Below are 6,395 nucleotides of genomic sequence, written 5' to 3'. Positions count from 1 at the left end.
TGGAGCTGGTTTTACATTTTCCGGGAATATTTGATTAAGGAATTTCACGCAGTTCCACTTGGGAGGGCACAAAGGCTGTGGTTCAAAGCCGAGTGAATGCTCTGTGCAAAGAGACTTTCTCCATCTGCAAGGCAATAAAATGGGAAAATAAAATGGGTTTTTCAGGGAAAAACAAACAGCGCAAACACCACAATTCAACCTCTTTTTTTTATTTTTATTTTTTTTTTTTCAGAGGGAACAGTTATGGCAGCTTTTATACGGATTGGCTTCCAAACGGAGAGGAGATGTGGAGCAAAGGAGAGCCCAGCCTGTTTTTTCCCCACTGACACTGAGTTTTCCAGCCCCACAAGCTATTCTCATTCCCGAAATTTCTGCAAAGTCACTCGATTTGCATATATGCAAATAACACTGGGTGTTTTCCCTGCTGGAGACAGAGCTTTGCCTTTCCTGCATTGGGCCATAAATGCTGGCAAACAGCAGAAGCTGTAGGAAAAGGAACATCAACTCCAGAACAAGGAATTAGGAGCTGGAGAAATGTGGATTAATTAATTTGAAATGACGAAAAGATCTGAGGGCAGGGAGCAGCCACCAGCCACGGGGGGCTGCTTTGCCCAGGTTATTCCCAGGACGGATAACACCACTTGGAAGAGCCTTGCCCACAAAGATTCCCAAGGTTTGGAATTTGCATGGAGCTGGGATTTTATGGCGAGGTTTTAGGATAAGAGGAACGACATCCAAGGGCACCATTCCCGGCTCTGGGCTGCAGCTGAAGCACTAAAACACGAGCAATTTAATCTGCTAAAATGGTGATTATTATTTGCCATTGGCTGCATCCAGCAGGAATCTTTTGAACCTCTGCTCCCATTGTTTGCAGGTCTGCGGCCGGGCTGTTCCAGAGGCAGGGATGTATCGATCCCGACCCCCATCCCGCATTCCTGATGGACAAAAGGGCTCATTTCACACCCAGCTGGATTCCCTTTGTGAAGGACATTCCTAAAAGGGCTCCCCGGGCTCATCTACACACCAGGCAAACGGTATTTCTGGGAAAATAAAATAATTCCCAATATATTCAGGGATGAAACCTGGGAAAGAGCTATAATCTATGCTCAGCTTTCATTTTAAAAGGGCAGCATTGGAAACCCTTTTAGAAAATCCCAAAGGAACATTTCACAGGAGGATAAATCCCACCCTCAGGCAGCCTGGGCAAACTGGAGGTTGGATGGGTGGAATAAGCTCAGGTTCTTTGTCTGTGGTTGGAAAGAAACTTTGGGAATGATCCAAAACAGAAGAGATTTAATTTGCTTTTCCAGCAGAAAAACCAACCCAGAGCTCCCAGCCCAATCCCAGCAGAGCTTGGCAATGCTCAGGTGGAGCGGGAGCACATCCCAGGACAGCATTCCCTGCACATTCCTGCCTCCTGTCTTCAGCCAGGCTGGACACAAAATGCTGGGAATTCACACAAATCCACAGCCACAGGGAAAACATTCGGCCCTGGATCCATTTCCAGGCCAGACTGGAACAGCCTGGGACAGTGCAAGGTGCTCCTGCCCGTGGAAGGGGGTGGAATAGGATGGGCTTTAAGGTCCTTCCAACCCAAACCATTCCATGATTCTCTTGATTCCATGATTGGCTGGGGCTGATCCTCTTGATCCCAAAAATCCCAGAGGCTGCAGACAATTCCAAATCCTGGCTCCATCCCATCCCCTCTGCTCCTGGGGAGGTGAATCACACAAGGACACCTTGAAATCATGCAAGGACACCAGCAAACAGCAGCTTTGCAATGAAAAATGAATTTCTGATAAAAAATTTCCCTGGAAAATCCAAATTTCCCTGGATAACATCCAAAAATGTGATTTTCTCTTTTTTTTTTTTTTTTTTCTTCTTCAGACACAAGCCCAGTGTTAATAAGGCAAAGCTGTGAGTGACCAGGGTGACTTTTGCCACACCTCCAGCTCACTCTAAGGTCACCGACTACACAGGGTTGGGCAAAATGAAAACTCTTCCTGCAAAAGCCAACGGGAAAAATCCACGTGGGAATGACATTATCACCACATTCCTGCAGCAATCACCTGGAGAGAACGGCAAAAATTCCAAGCCAGCTGATATTTTGTGTTGCTGGAGGAAAACCGGTGCTGGATAAATTCAGCCCACACGTTGTGGATTTGCTGCTTCTTTTTTTCTGCCAAGGTCGGGATTAAATCGTGAGATGGGATTTCTTGTTGGGACTCAGGTGTTTATCAGTTCTTATCTCTGTCACAGTCTCACACAGTGTGAGCTCTACATCTCTTCACTCTAACACACCAGAAATGGAAGTTTATCTCTCTCCACAAGGCCTTTTAAGGATAAACTGTCCAATTAAGAAATGACACCTCAATTATTTTTACTTTTAACCCAATAACCAACCACCCGTGCCTGCAGTGTGGGCTTTTTTATCCAATTACACAAAACCACCCAAACCCACAGAGAAGAAGATGAAGAAGAAGGAGAAGAAGAAGGTAAAGAAGGAGCAGCCTCCACCCTAAAACCTCCATCTTGCTTTATATAAATTCCTGTATTCTAAACCCTTAAACTCTGAGTTTCCCACCCCGTGACATCACACACTTCTATCCAAACTCCACACCCACAATCCCAGTTCTGCCATTCCATTTTGGAACCTTCTCCACGGCCTCAGGTCAGTGCAGTGTTCTCCTGGGGGTCAGTGCCTGGCAGCACAGAAAATCTGGAATTCTCAGCAGCCAGGGCTCCAACAACTCGTGACCTCCGGCCTATCCGAGCACTTCCGACAGCCCAGGGACACTGATGGATCTGGAGCTTTGACACACGAGAAAACCCGACGTGTTCTGCTTACAACATCCCGTGAAGCCGTAATTAAGGCCTTTATGGCAACAAAGAAAATTGGATTACATTATTCCAGGGCTAAACAGCCCGAAGATTGCAGGGAAGCCAGGAGGATGGAGCGTAATGAGCCACAGGCGGCTCCGACAGCAGACAAAGACGGGCGATTGTGGGAGAATTTGAAGTGGTTTTGTGCCTTTTGAAATTATAGAGGACAAGCCCAGGAGTGGCAGCTGAGGAAATCACACCTTCATTTTCTCCTGGGCTCTTCAGACTCCATTTTTCTGTAAGTAATGTGGGTAAATCAGAGGGGCTTAATGCCATCCACGCAGATCCTGCTTTCCCTAAGAATCACGTTTTCCATCGTGGCTTTATTTAAATGAGTGCATTACTCATGTCACAGGGAGGTGAGGGATGCTGGAAATTCCCAACACGCACCACAGCCGCCTGAATTCTCTGTCCTTTAAAACACCAAACCAGTTCTGTGAGACCCAGGATCCCCTGAATTAAAATCCCAAGGGAAAAGCAGGCACGGGGCAGCTCCATCGAACTTCACAACGGTTTCCAGCCTTTTCCATTATATTATAGGATCACAGAATTCCAGATGGTTTGGGTTGGGAAGGACCTTAAAGCCCATCCCAATCCACCCCCTGCCATAGGCAGGGACACCTTCCACCATCCCAGGCTGCTCCAGCCTGGCCTTGGACACTTCCAGGGATTCAGGGGCAGCCCCAGCTTCTCTGGGCACCCTGTGCCAGGACCCACCCTCCCAGGGAATCCTTCCTAAATTAATTAAGTAATTATCTTCCCTAGATTAATTAAATTATTATCAGAGTTTATGGGACACTGAGGAGCATTTGAGACCCTGCCCACAGCTCTTCTTCCCCCTGCCTTCCTCCATCAAGCGCAGCAGGATCTGCTCCCTCCTCTCCATCGTTCCCAAAAGTTGCTTCATGGTCAGCAGCTCCCACCTGGGGTTTGCAGGGGGCCAAAAGAGCAGGGATTTGGCTCTTGCCAAAATGTCCTTGTCTTTGTGTGTCCTTGCTCTCTGTGCAAATCCAAATCTGAGCCAAACCCACTGATTTTCACAGAATTCACAGAATCATTCAGGCTGGGAGAGACCTTCAAGATCATCAAGACCGTGCCCTAACACCTCAACTGAGCCACGGCATCGAGTGCCACATCCAGTCTTTTTCCTTTTTGTCAAAGCCTTGTTAAACCTCATCAATTTGCCAAAAAATCCCTCCCAACCTTTGTCAAAACCCTGGCTGATTTCAAACTGTGGAAAACACCTTTTTTTTTTTTTTTACAGCAAACCAGCAGAGCAAGAGTTATATTTTAAGCTACATGTTCTAAAAAACCCCACATTTTATTTATTGCCATGTGTTCCTTGGCATCACACCCTGCACCCAGCTGTGCCCACGGAAAAACCTGGAGATGGGAGGCTTTGCTACGTGCCCTCACCATGGTTTGGCTATTCAGATACTTAAATAAAACTGTATTCTCTATAAGCCAGAAAATAAAAATCACCTCACTCCTCAGCTGTAGGGTAAATGAACTTCATAAAACACGAGTATCATTTGTTGTAATAAAAGGGAGCCCACAGGGAGCTGGGTCCTCTGAGCTGGGAATTCTTTGTTTTCAGGTGGTGTTTGGCGCGTTCCCAGCTGGGGTTTCATCCCTCACTGCCCATCAGATCACACACAGAGGTGTCTGTGCTCTGGAATATTGTTTTTCCATGTATTTTCCATCCTCTTTACTCCTTCAGAAAAGGTACGAACGTGTCAAAGCCTCGCCAGGCTGATATTGATTTGTGGCACATCGTAAATGTTTCATCTTCGATTCCCTTCACTGAGCAAAAAGAGCTGTGGGAAATCTCACCCCTGCTTTGCTTTTTGGGGTTTTTATTGGGTTTTTTTGGGGGTTTTTTTTGGGTTTTTTTTTTTTGGTGGTTTGTATTTTTTAAGGTTTTTGTTGTTGTTGTTGTTTTTGGGGTTTTTTTTTGTTTGGTTTGGTTTTTTTGGTTTTTTTTTTTTTTTCTGTCTGCACAGAATTAGCAAATATCCAGGCCTAAAACAACACCTGAAACACCTCATTGAAAATACAGGAATTTTTTCAGTGGATTATTTCAGATTTTTTCCAGGGATGGCCTCATCACCATGTGGATTTCAAGACAGGCTTTGTGCTACTGTGGTTTGTTTTTTTTTGGGGGGGTTTGCTTTTTTTTTGGTTTTTTTTTTTTTTTTTGGGTTTTTTTTTTGTTTGTTTGTTTGTTTGTTTGGGGTTTTTTTTGTTTTTTGGGGTTTTTTTGTGGTTTTTTGTTTGGTTTTTTTGGGGGGTTTTTTTGGGGGGTTTTTTGGTTTTTTTGGGTTTTTTTGGGTTTTTTTGGGTTGTTTTTTTTTTTTGTCTGTCTTCCTAAATGGGATTTGGCCAAGGAGGTTGAATCTGTGAATCAAGAATCTGTTGAATCTGTTGAATCAAGAGGTTGAATCTGTGTGGGAAAGGGGCAGGGAATGTGCAAAACATCTCCAAGATGTCCCAGGTGTCACCTCTGGTGCTTCCCTAGGATCCATTGGCACCTTCCAGCTCCTCCCCAGGGCTGCAGCTCTAAATTCTCAGCCAGAAATTCAAGTCTGTTCTTACCACTTGTTTCCCTTCTGTGGAGCATAAATTTAGGGATTAATTTAAAATTAGCAGAGCAGCGTTTTGGGAGGGATGAGATGTGAATTCTGAATTTAGCAGATTCAGAATGTTTCCTCCCGATGCCTCATTCCAAGGTGGCAAAATTGATCCACTTGGGAAAAAAAAAAAAAAAAAAAAAGATGCTAAACACCAACCCAAAATTCCCCTCCAGAGCTCTTCTAGGATATAAGGAAATTATTTAGGTTGACACTAAAGAAAAAAAAATTGTTTGGCCCATTAATTGCTTTAAAAATTCATTCTCCACACAAATTTGCTTCACTTCCAGTCAGAACAAACTTCAGCTCCCTGAAAACCTAATTTCTTTAAGCATCCACACAACATGAATTTTGATGGCCCAGCAAAGTTTTGGGGGTTTTAACTCCCCCAGTTATGATTTTTTTTCTCGCCTAGTAAAGTTTTGGGGGATATAAACCCCCCCATTATCAATTTTTATGGCCTAGTAAGGTTTTGGGGGGTATAAACTTCCCCCAATATAAATAAGTTTTGGGGACCATAAACCCCTCCTTAAAAATTTTTATGGCCTATAGGTAAAATACATACATATACACTATTTATAGAAAGACAGATATAGATATATAGATATAGATATATAGAGATAACTATAGATATAATATTGATATAATTAGATATAGATATAGATATAGATATATAGATAGATAGATAGATAGATATAGATAAATCTAAATCTAAATACTATAACTATAACTATAACTACTAAATCTAAATCTAAATCTAAATCTAAATCTAAATATAAATATGAATATAAATATATATAATTGGAATTTGAATATATATATATATATATATATATATATATATAATTGTTATAAATATAACAGTGCCATACCTCCTGAAAA

The 6,395-nt window shown here is 43.1% G+C and overlaps 1 long non-coding RNA gene across 1 annotated transcript; it reads left to right on the top strand.

Annotated features, from left to right (window-relative positions):
• The first annotated feature begins 2,693 nt into the window (after positions 1 to 2,693).
• Positions 2,694 to 4,376, top strand: LOC128809690 (uncharacterized). The gene is made up of 2 exons (XR_008437824.1): positions 2,694 to 3,121; positions 4,148 to 4,376. It is a non-coding gene; the product is annotated as an uncharacterized LOC128809690 (long non-coding RNA).
• The last annotated feature ends 2,019 nt before the right edge of the window (positions 4,377 to 6,395 follow it).

This window comes from Vidua macroura, chromosome 7 (assembly GCF_024509145.1).
Source record: "Vidua macroura isolate BioBank_ID:100142 chromosome 7, ASM2450914v1, whole genome shotgun sequence".
NCBI lineage: Eukaryota > Metazoa > Chordata > Aves > Passeriformes > Viduidae > Vidua > Vidua macroura.
Note: the sequence above shows the minus strand (reverse complement) of the source record. Positions and strands in the feature narration are given on the sequence as shown.